Source organism: Saimiri boliviensis, chromosome 11, assembly GCF_048565385.1.
Source record: "Saimiri boliviensis isolate mSaiBol1 chromosome 11, mSaiBol1.pri, whole genome shotgun sequence".
Classification (NCBI taxonomy): Eukaryota; Metazoa; Chordata; class Mammalia; order Primates; family Cebidae; genus Saimiri; species Saimiri boliviensis.
The window spans coordinates 40,087,119-40,105,461 of NC_133459.1; positions in this window are offsets into that span (position 1 = coordinate 40,087,119).

An 18,343-nucleotide genomic window follows, 5' to 3' on the forward strand; every position below is an offset into this window, starting at 1 on the left:
TGTGGTGGTGGCAGCAGCGGCAGGCGGCAGCAGGGAGACAGTCACACCTCGCTGTTTTGTAAACTGTTTCTCACAGCTTGTTTGTTCCGGGTTAGGGCTGGAGCGGCACCGTATGGAAGTGTGACTCATTGTTTAATGTGGCAGCTCATTAGCAGAGCTTGTTGCTGCCTCTGATTTCTCTGCTCTTGCTAATTGGAGAGCCCAGTGGGGCCCTGGCTTCCCATGAAGAACCAACCCAGCTTCCCCAGAGCTCTGGCTGGCCCTTGCCCCTCTAGGCTCCCTGAGGAAGCCACCCCATGCCTTTGGGCCCTGAGATCAGTCAGACTGGGTTCAAATTTCAGCTCATCCTGGCTGTGTAACCTGGGATAAAGCATTCTTTCTCTCTGAGCCTCAGTCTCCTTATCCACTTAATAATTGGGAATTAGTACCCACTTCCTCCAGGTAGGTGAGAGACACAGTAATAATATCTGTAAAGTCCCCTGGTATGTAGTACATGCTCAATAAGCAGTTTTGTAGTGTTATTATTAGGCTGAAACCTCAGAGAGCCCCTCTGTTTTGGCCTGCTTGGGGCAGTCACCCAGCCCAAAGGTGCTCCAGAGGCTCAAGATGTGAGGCCCTTTTCCACTGCTGATAATCTAACACATTTCTTTCTTCTGTGCTTCACCCCTCCCAAGGCAAATCCACCAAAGGGCCCCAGGTGCCATTCACTCTTCGTGCCCCCAGAAAAGGAAGCACAGCCTGGCTTTGGAGGGCCCTGGGCATTCCCTAGTATGGAAGTCTGCTCCCTGGAGCTCTCCAGCTCTCCCTTGAAACTCAGCTCTCCTCTTTGAAGCCACACAGAACCCATCTGCCCCCAGCATCCCGTGACTATCCTTTGCTATTTGAAGACAGTGATCACATCTCCTCTCCAAGTCTTCCGTCCAGGTGGAACATGTCCAGTTTCTTCAACTGTCCCTTACGTGAGATAGCTTGGATGCTCACGGGACTATACCATCAGTGGTGCCCTTGGAATTGTGCAATGCTGTGACTTCATTCCAAGTCCTTTCCCCACCCTCCTCAGGCTCTGATTCGACTCCTCTTTGCCTACGTGCCTGCTGAAATCGCAGTCTAGAATTCAGCTCAGTGCTCTGAACAGGATAGGGCAGCCCCATCTCCTACTTCATCAAGACCTGTGCTGTCCAGTGATAATGTAATGTGAGCCACATGTATAACTTTAAATTCCTAGTGGCTGCCTTAATAAAAAGGAGCTGGGCATGGTGGCATGCACCTATAATCCCAGTGCTTTGGGAGGCTTGGGTGGGAGGACTGCTGGAGTCCAGTAGTTCAAGGCTGCAGTGAGCTATGATTGTGCCACTGCACTCCAGGCTGGGCAATAGGGTGAGATCCCATGTCAATAAATAAATAAATAATAAACAAGCATCTGTCTTTTTAAAAAAGTAAAAAGAAATAGGTAACATTAACTTAAAAATATTTTTATTTAACCAAATGTAGTCAAAATATTATTTCACCATGTAATCAGTATCAAAAATCATTAACAAGATACTTGAAACTTTTTTTCATATGAAATGTTTAAATCCAGTGTGTTTTTATACTCAACAGCACATCTCATTTGGATTAGCAATGTTTCAAGTGCTCAGGAACCACATGCAACTTGTGGCTACAGTGCTGGGCAGTGCAGTCCAGACTCTACCTTTGTTAACATGATCGGGACTGCTGTGGTTTTGTGGCTGACACATCATCCTGGTTCAGCAGGAAGGGGTCATCAAGTGCCTAAGAGCTGGGGCCTCTGGGTGGTAGGCAGTCAGGATCCCAGTCTTGGTTCCATCATTAGTTCACTATCTATGTGATGTCACTCTTCCTTTCCGGGCCTCAGCATCCTCATCTCACAAGCACGAGGTGAGAAGAAGAGAGCATCACCTGCTCGGTGCTGGGAACTCCCTAGGGTGCTCCCCATGTGCTGTGTTACACATTCCTTGGAAAGTCCAATATTGTAGGTTTTCTTCTCTCTGCTTCATTCACACTTGAACCCGAGACTTCTTCCAGTGCCTTGTGTACTTACAGCTGGTGTGTTGATTGCTTCTGCCCTCCTGGCCACCATGGATACCAGTGGAGCTCAGTTGTAGGCATGCAGCCCTCAAACGTGGAACCCTAAAGTATGTATTCTTCAAACTTACTTCTCTTCTACTTCCTGTTTCTGATAATGGCACACTGCTTACCCAGTACCTAAGCCTGGAAGCACCCTTGACTCTTCTTCCTCTCCCCTTCTCCCTTCTTCGTCGTGACTCTTCCCTAAGTCACAGACTAAGGACAGTGATGGTAGAGTTTTGATTCGTGTCTGCAGGTGGCAAGCCCCTGCTACATGGAAACGCCTCTGCCTGCCCAGGTGTCTGTAACTATTCAGAGCCCGTCTGTCACTTGCAGAGTTGTCCCTTCATCGTGGTGGTGGTGAGGCCAGGTCCCAGCCTCTCCCTGCACCTGGTACTGTTCTGTTAGGATGTATTGGAGTGAAACCCAGACATCACATTGCCCACAGCTTCCTCCCTCGTCGGCTTTCTCCCCAACTCCTCTAATCCAGCTGACTTCTCCTTCCTGACCACAGACACTCCTTCTAGTCCAAGGGCCACCTGTGTGACTTTGAGAAAATCACTTCACTTGACAGAATCCCGTGTCCATGTGTAAGATACAGGAGAATTCCATCTTCCTCCTGAGGCTGGTGGCAGTGACAACTGAGACTGTGTGATATGTGATATGTGACCGTGCCTCGCTCAGCACTTGGAGTAAATGTTAACTGTGACTGAATCTTTACAAGTCATTTTAAGAACAATTTAACCTTACTTTCCTAAACTGAACCCTCACTTGGGCTCCTCTGTGAGCTCTGCGTGGCTTTCTTCTCATTCCCCAGCCTCCTGGGTCTTTCTAGACTAGCCAGGAAAGCTCTCCATGACTTCTGAGCAGGGAGCTAATATGCAGATGCCCACTTCCTTCTAGGAAAAGCCTCTGAATCACAGTGCTGAAGGGGAGCTTGGTGGTCATGCTGGGGGTACCCCGTGACCAAGACCAACTGTCTTCAAAAATAAGACAGGACATTCAGCCGGCCATTCGGGGTGACAGACTTTCCATCCCAGAACCATGGCCCAATTTATCCGTAACCTTGTGGAGAAGACCCTGGCACTGGTGAAGGTACTATGCCAAGGTTGAGCTGATTCCTCCAACCCCTGCTGAGATCCCTAGAGCTATTCAGAGCCTGAAAGAAATAGTCAATAGTGCTCAGACTGGTAGCTTCAAACAATCACAGTTAAGGAAGCTGTGCTGAATGGTTTGGTGGCCACTGAGGTGTTGATGTGGTTTTATGTCGGAGAGATCATAGGCAAGCGTGGCATCATTGGCTATGATGTTTGAAGACCAATCTTTAACATCTGGTTATATTTGATTTATTATTTGAGTATTGTTGGACCATGTGTGATCAGACTGCTACCTGAATAAGATGGGTTAAAAAAAAGAAGAAGAAGACAGACATGACTTCTACGGTGAATCTTTCTAAAGTACATTACACCATTCCCTGTGTTTCGAAAAGGAGGGCAATTGACCTGAATGTCAATTACTCTCCTTTTCTTAGTAATTCAGGGCCATTATGAGGGATCAACATTTTTATATTAAAATGCTGGGGAGCACTAACCTTTGAGTGCCCATTGTATACTGGGTATCTTATGATGTCATCCAATTCTTATACAACCCTGATATGTATAAGGTTTGGATATTATCTCCTTTTTGCAGATGAGGAAACTGTCTCAGAGCTGTTTAGAGGCCTGCTGGGGTTTCATGGTCTCATGCAGAGGGGTTGAGCTCCTCTCCTCCTCTACATTGCCTTTCAAGAGCCATCAGGTTCCGTTCCCTAGCTGACTCACAGTCAGCTTTGTGAGCTTTATAGGTTGGCCTCGCTTGGCTGGGAGCTGGTAGTATACACTCAGGGCAGTCACTGCCTCGCTTTTTTGCCTGCATTGGCCTGAGAAAGCAGAAAAGCCTTTGATTTCTTGACTTGTCCATGACACATGTGCTATTTACCAGTTCCCCCTTCTTCAGCCACTCTCTTCCCTGGTTCTCGTGAGTTCACCCTTTCTAAGCTCACTGGTTGCTCCTTCCCAGAAGCTTCCAGTGTGCCCTGGCTCTGCTCCCCCAACATCTGGGTGTTCTTCAGCAGCCCCATTTGGCTCTCTGTTCTTTTCATATTCTGCTCCAGTATCACCCCTGGGGTCTTCACCCCCCACCAGCCATGGTTTCACCACCTCTGTGCCAAGGACTCTCAGATTTACATCTCCTGTCCAGACCTTTGTTCAGAGTTCCAGACTGTGGCCTTATGACCACCAACCACCATATCAACTGCCTGCCAAATGGACATCTTCCCTGGCTGACCCACTGGCACATAAACTCAGTTCCCCCAAACTGAATCCATCATCTTCCTCTGAAGCATTCACCCTTCTTGTGATCTCTGTCTCAGTAACCAACCCTTCCCTCTGTCTCATACCTTATAATAATTGGGCTAATATTTCTCAAGGGCTTATACAATGTAGCCTCCATGCTAAGTGATTCCATGGCTCTCACTTGATCCTTAATCAGTCTGGAGAGGTTGGCATTACCTGATTGTCATCCCCATTTCACAAATGAAAAGAGGGAAACAGAAGTTCCTGGCACTTGACAAGCACTGGTTCCTTCTATGGCCTTTGGTTTTTCAACTATCTAAATTCATAAATCAACTATTCTCTTTTTTTTTTTCCAGGTTCTGGTTTTTTTTTTTAATTTTATTTTAATTTTCGGCTCTGGGGTACATGTGCAGTATGCGCAGCTTTGTTACACAGGTAAACGTGTGGCATGGTGCTCTGCTGCACCTGTCTAGGTATTAACCCAGCCTGCATTAGCTATTCCTCCTGATGATCTCCCTCCCTCCAGCCCAGCCCCCGACAAACCCCAGTGTGTGTTGTTTCCCTCTCCGTGTTCATGTGTTCTCATTGTTCAGCTCCCACTTATAAGTGAGAACGTGCGGTGTTTAGTTTTCTGTTCCTGCATTAGTTTGCTGAGGATAATGGCTTCTGGCTCCATCCATGTCCCTGCCAAGGACATGATCTCATTCGTTTTAATGACTGCATAGTATTCCATGGTATATATGTACCACATTTTCTTTATCCAGTCTATCACTCTTGGGCATTTGGGTTGATTGTATGTCTTTGCTGCTGTAAATAGTGATGCAATGAACATACGTGTGCATGTATCTTTGTAATAGAATGATTGCTATTCCTTTGGGTATATATATCCCATAATGGGATTGCTGGGTCAAGGGGTATTTCTGGTCCTAGATCTTGGAGGAATTGCCACACCATCTTCCACAATGGTTGAACTAATTTATGTTCCCACCAACCATACATAGCAGCTGTTCCTACCCGGGACATATCTAGGTGTCCAGCTTGCTTAGTGACTCTAGCCTGGCAAACAGATCAGCCAGGCTGGCTCCTTGCTCTGAGATATCTCATCCAAAGACGTTTCCCAGCTCAATTGAGACCCTGCCTCAGGAGGCAACTGCTGTCTGCGAAGACAGACAATGTGTAGAGAGTTACACAGGGACCCAATTTTAGGCTGTACCCCCTAAGCCTGCCCTTCCTCACTGCCACTCCTCCCTCAGGTAACACCCTCAGGCCAGCTCGGGTACATGTGCAGGATGTACAGGTTTGTTACACAGGTAAACGTGAGGCATGGTGGTCTGCTGCACCTGTCTAGGTATTAACCCAGCCTCCATTAGCTATTCTTCCTGATGACTAGGTTTCGAGGTGTTTTTTTCAGGTAATGATCTGCTAGATAAAAACCCTTCTACCTGCCCAGGTGTCTGGTTGGTCACCCATGGTGGTCTTGAGGCCAGTTCTCAGCCCTTCCCCTGTTATTATTACCACTATTGTCATTATCATCCTCATGACAATCCTGTGAAGCAGGTTTTTTTTTTTTTTTTTTGAGACAGAGTTTCTGTCACCCAGGCTGGAGTGCAGTGGCGCAATCTCAGCTCACTGCAACCTCCACCTCCCAGGTTCAAGCAATTCTGCCTCAAGCTCCTCAGTAGCAGGGATTATAGGCGCACACCATCACACCTGGTTAATTTTTGTATTCTTTGCAGAGATGGAGTTTCACCATGTTGGCCAGGCTGGTCTTGAACTCCTGACCTCAAGTGATCCACTCACCTCAGCCTTCCAAGGTGCTGGTATTATAAGTGTGAGCCACTGTGCCCAGCCGAAGTAGATATTATCAATGGCACCTTATAGCTAAGAAAATTAGGGCTCAGAGAGGCAAAGTGACTTGGCCAAGAACACAGAGTTAGAGCTAGGATCTAAACCAGGCCTGTCAGGCTCAGAGTATATATTCTTTCCACATTAAGTTTTAGGGTGTTCATTTGGTCAGGGAGAGTAAAGCTAAGTTGTTCTTAAATTGACTGTAAACTGTAGGCATCCCCCCCAAAAGAGGCTTGTGAATAAAAAGTCACAATGAACATTTACCCTGAGTGTTCTGCAGACACTGGGCAAGGCACATTCATACATAGTACCTCACTTGTCACTCCTACCACTTCTGTGAAGAAAGAGGAATTCTCCTCTGTTATCCCAGGCATGGAAATGGGGAGTCTGTCAAGTGCAGAGATTTGTTCAAAATCACACAGGTGACAGGGGATGCCCTGGGATTGGAAGGCAAGTCTTTGAGACTCCAAGACCAGTGCTCAGTCCTCTCACGAGACTGTGGTCAGAAATGAGGAGCTATGGCAAATAAAGATGAAGGAGGAACCTTGGGTGATGTGGTATCTGGAGTTTTACTTTATTATCTTTTACGTTTTTATCGAAACATGGTCTCACTCTGTTGCCTAGGCTGAAGTGCAGTGGCGCAATCATGGCTCACTGTAGCCTTGACCTTCTGGGCTCAGCTGATCCACAGGTGTGTGGCGCCATGCTCAGTTAATTTTTGTAGAGACAGGGTTTTGCTATGTTGCCCAGGCTGGTCTCAAACTCCTGAGCTCAAGCGATCCACCTGCCTTGGCCTCCCAAAGCACTGGGATTATAGGCATGAGACACTGTGCCCAGCCTGGAGTTTTACTTTAATATATCTGGTAGAGCAGGAATAGGCACAAAAATCAACTTTTTTAGTTAGGGAAACTGAAGCTTAGAGAAGTACAGCTGGAAAGTGGAGATGCTGTTATTTGGTTTGGATCTGTCTGACTTTTAGGCCTTTGCCCTCTTTGCCACTCCACACTGTGGTTGCCAAAGCTACACACCTCCTCCTTCTGACAGTCTCTTCTCCGAGCCACAGCCTGAGGTCCACTGGGAAATCGGGGTCCTTTTCTCTCAGGTGGAAAATATTTGAACCTCTTTGACTTACAACCCCTAATAGTATCAGGCACTGCACTAGGTAATTTAGAAGCATTTATTCATTTAATCCTAACAAGCCTGCGAGGTAGAAACTACTGTTCTCCCCATTTTTATGATGAAGGATCTCAGGCCTGGAGAGGTCAATATGATTAGAAGTGAGGGAATGAAATTTGCATTGGAGACTGACTCCAGACCAAGTTGTTTTTTTTTTTTTTTTGAGATGGAGTTTCACTCTTGTTGCTCAGGCTGGAGTGAAATGGCACAATCTCGGCTTACCGCAACCCCTGCCTCCTAGGTTCAAGCACTTCTCCTGCCTCAGCCTCCCGAGTAGCTTGGATGACAGGTGTGCGCCACCATGCCTGGCTAATTTTGTATTATTAGTAGAGATGGGGTTTCTCTATGTTGATCAGGCTGGTCTTGAACTCCCGACCTCAGGTGATCTGCCTGCCTCAGCCTCCCAAAGTGCTGCAATTACAGGTGTGAGCCACTGGGCCCAGCCCAGACCAAGTTCTTAACTGCTACACGCTTCCATTTTTTCTCGTTGGGGCTGAGTGTAGATTTCATTCTCTGAGTATATTATGCATGAGCCCTAAAGACCAGAGTCCAAAGCCTCAGCTACCCTGTCCCTATCTTTGAATTCTCACCCCTCCTAAAGACACCCCTCATGCCCATCTTAACACCATGGATTACATCCTATCTTGGTTAGGGTCTTCCTTTTGCCACTTTGTACCTTATCCAGCTCTCACAATTACCCTCAAGAAAGGCATCATTGCTTCCATTTTCTTGGAAAGGCAGTTGAGGCCCTATGGTCTCATAGGGTGGGCGTCAAGCTCCAGAACCACCTGTGTCTCTCTCTAAGACTCGTGCTCTCCCTACGCACCAGGCCCTCACTGCTGGAGGGCCATGCAGGAGCCTGGGAACTCTGCTATTCCAAATCACAGTTCCTGAATTCTGCCCCTGCCCATGTGCCTGACCCCCTCCCCACACTGGGAGGAGGGGCAATGGCTTGGTGATGTCCAAGGCTCCCTCTTTTGGGTCCTGTCCTGGTGACTCCATCAAAGTCCACAGAGAGAACAGGGCCCAGTTCTGGCAGAGGACCAGCCTCCTGAGCACAGGGCTGACCTTCAGGCAGCTCTGGCCACTCCTGTGGTTCCACAGGGCTCCTAAGTCACATCTATTCTCAGGAGAGGCCAATTTCCCTACCTCTGATTTCTGTGGGACCCTGAGGTCTTCTCCATAAACCTCCCTGTCAGACTCCATGTCTTCTTATTCCTTGCACTCATCAGGCCTTTCCTGGGGTGGTGGAAGTCACCAGGCCAGGCTGCTGGACCACACACTTCACCAAGTCACTGGGCTTTTCAGCGAGGCTGTTGTTGGGGCACTCATTCATTCATTAAACTATTCACTCAAGAACACGCCTTCTAGCAACTCTCCTTTTTCCCTTCACTATTTTCAAATTTATTATAAAAATATTCAACAATATAAAGGTACATAAAGTAAAGAGGGAGGCTTTCCCCAATCCCCAATATCACTCTTGATTGGAACTACTCTTAACAGATTTGGGGAATCCTTCCAGAAATGTCTATATATATGCACACATACATATGAATATAATGCAAGTATTTACAGACAGGTAATCACATGACACATGGTGCCTGGCATGTAATAGGCACTGTGACTTTTCTATCACTTCCTTTCTTCCTCAGTGTTGTTTTTGAACCATCTTTCTGTATCAGTCCATAGAAGTCTACCTTATTACTTTTCAGTGCTGCGTAGTTTTCCTCTGTGTAATTGTGCCAATAGCACAATCTCCTTCAGATGCCCTTCAGTGTTTTTCTATTACAACTATGGCTGTCACTTCTTGAGTTCCTATCATGTGCCTGTTACTACAGGAGGCTCTTTGTTTTTGAGACAGGGTCTCACTCTGTTGCCCAGCATGGAGTGCAGTGGCATGATCATGGCTGACTGCATCCTCAACCTCCTAGGCCCAAAGGATCCTCCCACTTCAGCCTTTCAAGTAGCTGGGACCACAGGTGTGCACCACCAAGCCTGGCTAATTTTTGTATTTTTTGTAGTGACTGAGTTTCGCCATGTTGCCTAGGCTGGTCTCAAACTCTTAAGCTCAAGCGATCTACCTGCCTCAGCTTCCCAAAGTGCTGGGATTACAGGTGTGAGCCACCATGCCTAGGCAACAGGCCTAGATACAGTTTTTAATAGACATGGCATTCTTATTCTTGGGTATCTCATGCCCAGCACGTAGTAGGTGCTCAGGAAATTACTGGAAGACCCAGCTCAAATGTTTCACCTCTGTGAAGCCTCTTATATTCCCTTTCTCTATTCTCTCCCATTTCCCATTCAGGTCCGGCACTCGGCTTAACAGAAATGAGTGAGGTAAAGACCCTGTGCTAGAGAAACTCACGGACTATACACAGGTATGGAAACAGATAATTACAGGAGCGTGAGAACGAGAAGCATGCACCAGGAACATAGGAGGAATGACTGATACATTTGTGATGGTTCCTTGTATATGTTAGCTTGACTGAGCCAAGGGATGCCCAGGTGAGATGTTATTTCTTGGTGCATCTGTGACATCTGTGAGGGTGTTTCCAGATGAGATTAGCCTGAGTTAGTGGACTCAGTAAAGTACATTGAGCTCCCCAATGCAGGTGGGCATCATCCAAATGGTTACAGGCCTGATTAGAACAAAGAAGAGAGGAGAGGATTTATGTCCTTCCCACATGCCTGCTTGAGCTGGGATATTGGTGTTCTCCTGCCCTTGGACCAGCATTTATACCAGCAGTTCCCCTGGTTCTCAGGCATTTGGGGTTGGGCTGTAGATAACACCACTAGCTCTCCTGGCTCTCCAGCTTGCAAGAGCAGACTATGGAACTTCTCAGCCTCCATAATTATGTGAGCCAATTTCCTCATTATCTGTCTATCTATCTATCTATCTATCTACCTCCCTACCTACCTACCTACCTACCTTCCTACCTACCCACCCATTTACTCATCCATCAGTCTAACTATCTAATCTATCTACCATTGGCTCTGTGATCCAGGGAGGCTTCTTAGAAGAGGTGACACATAGCTGACTTTCAAAGGCATTTATTAGGGATGTGAGGAAGCTGCCTGAGTTCTGCCTCACCCTACATGTGGATTGACTTCCTACATCTGCGCTACTTTCCCTCCCTCATCATTTATGCCTCTACTTCCAAAAAAAGGACTTGGGTAGATTCTGATTTTTATAAAATGACACATACAATAATAATACAACCATTAAGTAAGGAAAAGAAGTAAGAGTTTTATAATACAACAGGAAGAGAGAAAGAAATACAAATCTACACTTAGAATAGTTACTGTGGTTGAATACAAGATTTAGCTCTGTGCTTCCCAGCAGGCAAGAAGGTAGCACAGCTGCACACACTGCAATGTGGGGACAGAGGGCCCATCCGGTGACACCAGGAGAGCTCTTGCTCACCCACCCCTCTCTATTGATATGTTGGCTGTGTTTATGGCTCCCTTGTGTGTTCGGCTGGTCAGTGTTTTGAACTGGTCTTTAATTATATCTGATTCAGATGACTAAGGTGTCTGGAGAGGCTGTGGAGCCAAAAGTTTAGGAGCACCTACTACTCTTCTCTGCAATATAAACAGAAGAAACTGAGGCTCAGAGGAGTTAAGTAAAACATTGGTCTAGTTGGCCCAGGGGCCCGCATCTCTTGACCCCAGCATAGCCTCTTTATGAGTTTGGATGGATGAGATATTCGGATGAGATATCTCAGAACAAGAAGCCAGCCTAAGTGATCTGTTTGCCAAGCTACAGTCATTGAGCAAGCCAGACACCTACAGATGCCACAGGTAGGAAAAACTGCTGTGTACTCTGGCTCAGCCTGAGACTGGTTAGTTTATGAATTCAGATGGTTGAAAAACCAAAAGCCATAGAAAGAACCAGCACTTGTCAAGTACCTGCTATACACCAGGAACTTCTGTTTCCCTCTTTGCATCTGTGAAATGGGGATGACAGTAAATAACAGCAACCTCTCCTGATTGATTAAGGATCAAATGAGAGCCATGGAATCACTTAGCACAGAGGCTGTACTTAATACGTTCTTGAGAAATATTCTTGTTATTTTCTTTTGTCTTTTTTTTTTTTTTTTGAAGACAGAGTCTCGCTCCTTCACCCAGGCTGCAGTGCAGTGGCACGATCTCAGCTCACTGCAACCTCTGCCTCACAGGTCCAAGAAGTTCTCCTGCCTCATCCTCCCGAGTAGCTAGGATTACAGGCACCCACCACCCCGCTCGGCTAATTTTTGTATTTTTAGTAGAGACAGGGTTTCACCATCTTGGTAAGGCTGGTCTCGAACTCCTGACCTCAAGTGATCCACCCATCTCAGCCTCCCAAAGTGCTGAGATTATAGGAGTGAGCCACCGCGCCTGGCCTGTCAATATTATTATTATCATCATCATCATCATCATCCACACAATAGTCCTTTGCTGTTGCTGCTAAGGCCAATGTTGCCTTACTGCTAAGGAACTGAGGCTCAGGGAGATGCAATGCCCAAGGTCACTGAGCTAGAGCCAGGATTCTAACCCAGGCCTTTTGGGCTCAATTCCTATACTCTCTGTGTTAAGGGACAGAGGCCAGGAGATCAGGAGATAAATATGAAGGTTCAGGAAAAGCATGTTAGGCAGGTAGGCTTAGGATAAGCATGCATGGCATTAGGTCTTTCTAGTGGGTGAGGGGGCCTCTGAATGGCAGCTGCAGGGAGAATGTGGGTGGCACACGTGGCTGGCCTGGGCCCAGCAGGTAAGAGTTGTGGTCATAGTGGTGGGGTCCTGCTCAGGCTTGCCTAGCACCCAGAGGAGCAGCAGAGAAGTGACTTCAAAGCAGCCTGAGGCTGAAACCAGTTTTCAGGGCAGTCAGGCCAGCTGAGGGGCCATCAGCTGGTTGATGAGAGTTTACAAAGGGTAGGATGACAGCATTGGTGGGGACCACATTTTTGGCTTGTCCTCACTTAGTCTAACCCAGGTATTCAATTGCAGTAATTAAAAGTAGAAGTTAAGGGTGTGGGCTGAGACATGTTTCACGAAACACAGAGGGGAGAAGAGGGGATGAGCCATCCTTGCTACCCTGTCAGCCCCATTTGGCCTGGGAAGTCTGTGCCCCACTTACGTGGCATCACCCACCTGTGTAGGCGGCAACCAGGTGAGAGAAAGCAGCTGCAGCTGTGAAAGCATTGACTTCAGGGCTGGAGAATCCGGGCTTGAATTCTGGCTCTGTGACCTGGGGAAATTTATTTCACTTCTCTGAGCCTCTGCTGTCCCTTCTAAAATAATCCCAGGCTCTAGGGTTAATTAAGGATCATTAGAGAACCAGGGACTCACTTAGCATAAAGGGTGCACTTAGTAAGTGCTTTGATACATTGTTTTCTTTGTCACTGTCTTAGTCACTTGGGCTGCTGTAACTGGGTAGCTTACAAACAACAGAAATGTGTTTCTCACCATTCCGGAGTCTGGGAAGTCCAAGATCCAGGCACCGGCAGATTCACTGTCTGTTGAGGGCCTGTATTCTAGTTTACAGATTTTACCTTTTTGCCGCAACCTCACATGGCAGAGGGGCAGGGGGTCCCTCTAGGGCCTCTTCATAAGGGCACAAATCCCATTCATGAAGGCTCCAGCCTCATGACTTAATTACCACCCAAAGGCCACACCTTGTAATACCATCACCTATCGGGTGAGGATTTTTAACATATTAATTTTGGGGGGACTTAAACATTTAGACCATAGCAGTCATTATTATTATCATTCTTACAATGGCACTGTGACGTTTCCTCAGGACTGCTGCCTCAGTTTCTCCACCTGCAATGGGAATAGTTCTGGCTACTCCAGAGTGTGGCTTTCAGGATTAAATAAGAAGGAACAAACAACACAGTGCCTGGCACACAGTCCTTTCCTCCCTCCCTCCCTCCACCAGCCATTTCTGCAGGGATGGTTTTCTAATTATCTTAATTTGCCAGGAGGTTCCAGCCTCTCTCCCAGGGTTCCCTGTGCTGTGGGGCCCTGAGACCAATAGTCAAGCTGAGGAGGTGGTGATGCTGGCCACGCATGCAGAGAACACAGGGAAAGGCCAAGCTGTCAGCCAGAGAGAGAAATTCTTTACAATTCTTCAGAGGCCACGTAGCTCCTTCCCTACCCCTTTACCTCCTTTCATTCTTGTACCTACTCTGGGGGAGTGGGATAGATGTCATCTTCATTTTGCAGATGGGGAAACTGAGGTAAGTAACCATTCCATGGCCACACAGCAGGTCCTTAATGGAGTTGGTACTATCTACCTCCGTCCATAGCCACCTACCAGTGCTGGGGCTATGGCCGCCAAGGGGAGAAGCAGCAAGTCTGGGGGGTCCTTACAGGCAGAGGCTCACTGACTTGGGAAAGTCTGCTGCCTCCATGGCCTGATGGGGATTGGGAGGACCTGGTGAGACGGGGGAAGCTGGGAGGGGCAGCTGTCTCCTAGAAACCTCACTCCCTTTCCAGTGACTTCTTACAGTGATGGTTGTGTCATTAGAGTTCCAAACTAGTATTTTGCAAGGAGGTCTCAAGACTCTGTGAACATCACCCTCAGATGGAATCTTTGAGAGTATCTGCCTAGGACCTCCACCCATTTGACTGATTAGGAAACAAAGCTCCAGAGATAAGTGACTTAGCCAAAAGCAGGGCCAGCAGCAGCAGAAAGCAGCCCAGTATTTTCACAGCACTGTTGGAGGGCCGGGGACAGAGCAGTCCAGAGGAAAGGACACTTGGGCAGGACCTGGCACAAAGTGAGGCCATGGTGAGATGCTAGGTCTTATTCTACCAGGCACTACCATCAAAGCATCACTTATCTTTTCCCTGCAGCAAACTTGGGAGGTCAGGGTTGTCGTCCTCACTATGCAGGGTAAGAAACAAGACTCAGAGAAGTCCAAGTCAAACAGCTTCTTCGTGAGGGAGGCAGAATTCAAATCTGACCTGCCTATCTCCAAATTCTACACATTTTCTATTACACCTTTCGCACTGGGTTCCATAGTGGCCCTCCAAAATTTATACTTTTCCAGGAACCTCAGAATATGGCCTTGTTTGAAAATAAAACCTTTGCAGGTGTAATTAGCTAAGTTACAATGAAGTCATTCTAGAATGGAATGGGCCCTAAATCCAGTATGGCAGGTGTCATTGAAAGAAGAGGAAAGACACAGAGACAGACAGGAGATTGCCATGTGAAGACCCAGGCAGGGAAGAACACCATGAGACAGAGGCAGAGACTCGAGCGATGTGTCTACAAAACAAGGAACATGTGGGATTGATTGCCAGCAACCTCCTGAAGCTAGAAGAGGCAAGGATGGATTCTTCCCTAGAGCCTTCAGAGACAGTGTGGTCCTGCCAACACCTTGATTTCAGACTGCTAGCTTCCAGAACTGTGAGACAATAAATTCCTATTGTTTTAAGCCACCCAGTTTGTGGTACCTTATTATAGCAGTCCTAGCAAATTAATATACCTCCTTCCCATGGTACAGAAGGCTGGTGACTTACAGGCGTCGTAGATCCCAGGCGAAGTCCTGCTGAAATTTAGACTCTCAGGACAAACTCAAGGCAGAGCAGGACGAAGAGAATGTGATGTTTGACATTTGCTCTTTGCAGGGCTTTGTGCTTGGCATCTCACCTATGGGATCTTGATATAAGTACAGCCATTTCCATTTCACAGATGAGGAAACTGAGACTTAGAAAAGGGAAGTCATTTGTCCCTAAGCTCATTTTTTCCCTGCCCCTCGGTGCTATGCCAGGGGCAAATCCAGACTCTAGTTTGAGTTCCAGGGAAGTAAGTTACTCACTTCCCCTTCTCTCAGCCTCACTTTCTTCATCCAGAAAATGGGAATAATAGTATCTGCTTCTCAGGTGGTTATGACAAGAAAGGAGCTCATTCCTTCATTCAACAAATATACAGAAGGTCTCCTCTGTGTCACCCTTGCTCTAGGTCCCAGAGACACAGCAGTGAACTGGATGGGCCCAGTTCTTGCTCCTAGGAGTCTGATTCTTTTGGGTAATGCCTGTCAGGTGCTCCACAGGGGCCAGCACTTAATAAGTGCTTAGGGAAACTTATGGGGTTAAGAATACAGGATTGAATGGGATGGGGTGCAGAATGGGCTTGGCCTGTAAGAGGAGTTCACTTTGGCATTAATTCTCTACCCTGCAGTGGTGGTATAGCTCTCCGGACAAGGAAGGTGCAAGGTCCTTGGGGCCTGGGCTCCATGTTTTTGGGCACCCAGCAGTCGCTGCTGTGAGCTGCCTGCCCAAAGCCAGCAGAACTCTCTGCCCAGGCCTGGTCTGTAGTCTGTGCAGGCCGCGGAGGGGCCTTGGGTCTTCTCATGGGGGCCTGCATTGCTGCACTGTCCCCTCAGCCTTGCCTCCTCAGCTCAGCCCCACCCACTCCCTGACACTGTCTCTGCAGGGGCCAGGCCTGAGCCTGTCCTGGAGGCGCTCCCAGCTGTCCTGATATCCCCTCTGGCTTCTGTAAACACTCCCCCTTTTTGCCCCTGGAGGCTTCCTCTGGTCACCAACCCCTTCCCCTCCCCTCCAGAGGTGTCCCCAGACCTAACCCCTGTGCTATTCTTTTTTCCTGGCAACGGTGGCATTAAATGTCAACCAGGCTCTACTCAGTGCTGACAGGGTGGGGGTTCTTGATAACCATGTGGTTTGGGGGAGGGTCTTCTCAAGCCCTGGAGTGATGGGCTAGGAATGATTGGGTTGACTGTGGTCTGGCTCTGCTCCCAACTTACTGCACTTCCTTGAGCAAACCTCCTCCTCCCCAGACCTGGGTTTCTCTGAGAGGCAGCCTCCTCTGCTTTCTGCCAGGCTTATGAGGACCAGGGGACACAGGCGAAACCTGAGCAAGTGGCAGCAGCCAATCCCAGGAGGGCTGACTTCCAGGTGGGCTCTGGAAGGGGCTGTCGGGGATGCAGCGCAGCTATGCCCATCAGGCCTCAGAGAAGCTCGTCCTCCTGTCCTCACTTGCCCTGAGTGAGCTGGGAGAGCTGGCATGGAGTACTGGGAAGCGGGCTCTGGCGGGCCCTGACAGCTCAGTGGTGGCAGCAGCAGTGGTGGCAGGGGCTATTCTGAGCGCTGGGAGGGGCTAAGAGCTGAGACTGGAGGAGGGGAAGCGACAGGGAGGAGACAGTCAGTTTCTCGAGGGCCAGGGGAGTGCCACTATAGCCCCGGGTGGGGGGGTGTCTGCCAATGGCAGTGTGCATTGGGAGAATTGGGTGGTGTGTGCTCCTCACTGGAAGTGGGTGAGCCAGTTGAGGTATTGAGGCATGTACTGGGATTGTCTGAGTGTATGTGTACAAGTTTTGTGATCCAGGCACGAGCTGAGTGGGTAACGTGCACATCCATCTGCCTGTGGGCAAGCGCGTGTGTGTGCACTGGAATGCGAGCATGTTCCAGGGTCCAGGGAGGTGCAAGTGAAGAAAATGTGGCTGTGTGTGGAAAAAGGAAAAAGGAGGAATGAAAGGGGAAGCAAGTGGGGGCTTGTTTGTGATCAGGAATGAATGTGGGCATGGAAGGGAGGGTGGATGGGAGCTTGATAGCCAACCTGGGGGAGGAGGGAAGGGTGAGAACTGGTGGTCAAGGGAACTGTAGGTAGAAACCATAGGTCTGTGTAATTGGGACACACGTGTGAGGCACGTAGTGAGTGTGCTTGTGAGTGAGGTCGTGTGTGTGAGCAGCTGCGAATGTATGCGTGGTAAGAGCAGGTGGGACTGCATGAGCTGGGCAAAGTAGGAAGGGGAGATACGTACACACAACAGTAGCAATAAAAACAGCTAGCATTTACTGCGTGCTTATTCTGAGCCTGGTGCGCACATTCATAAACATATTTAATTTTTCAAATATCCTGTGAAAGTATCGCTACTATGATAGTCATTTGTAGAGTAGGAAAGAGTAGCTTTGGGCAGTTATGTAACTTGCCCATGCTCTTAATCACTATGTTATACTGCCTCATAATGAATGTGTGAGCAGGGGCCAAGTTGTGAGTGAAGAAGCATGTGAGAGTGAACCACTGGGTATGAGTTTGAATGTGTGTGTTTGTGTGTGTGTGTGTGTGTGTGTATGTGTAGGGCTGAGTGTACCAGACATGGGCCTCAGAGGAGAGTCTAGGCAGCAGCTGTGGATACTGGGCAGGGCAGGGGCCTGAGCAGAGCCTGAGTCAGCCTCTAGTGCATCCCTGCCAACCTGGCTTCCCAGACCCACGGTGGCAGCCTGTGCCAGGGCCCCCAGCTAAAGATCCTCCCAGCACTGGTATGGCTTTCAGCAGGCCTCTGTATCACAGCTCAGAGCTGGGCCAGGACTGGAGACTGGCAAGAGGCTTGCTCAATCTCCAAGGTCCCTTAGGGGGCAGCACCCAGTGAGGACTCCCCAGGCATGGAGGGCATATGAGAGATGTGGTGGTGGAGGGGGATTCAGCAATGATTTCAGGCTCCTTGTGACTCTAAACAGAACCACCTGCAGGGTGTGTGTATGTGTATGTATGGGGCGGGGGGTTGTCAGCCAGCACTTCCCATGCCTCCCCTTGCCTTGGGATGTGACTCAAGTAGATGCCACACCAGGCATCTGCAAGCAAGGCCTGCTCCCACCCTGAGGGGTGAGGAGGGGGTCCTCCAGCCCCACCCCCACCCTCACCCTTGGCCCTGCTCCTAAGGTCCTAAACTGGAAGGAAGAAATTTTTGAGAAAGGAGGCCATCTCCCATGGGCTCAGCCCTCCCACTGCCCAGAGATCTTTGCATCTCCAGGCTCCCCAGGAGCAAGGTACTAGCTGGTGAAGAAGTCAGGATCTTGAGATTCCAGTCTTGGCCATGCCACCTGGGCAAGTCACCTGCCCATCCTAGGGCTCAGTTTCTTGATTGGCAAAATAGGAATATTGTGCTAAAGGGGGA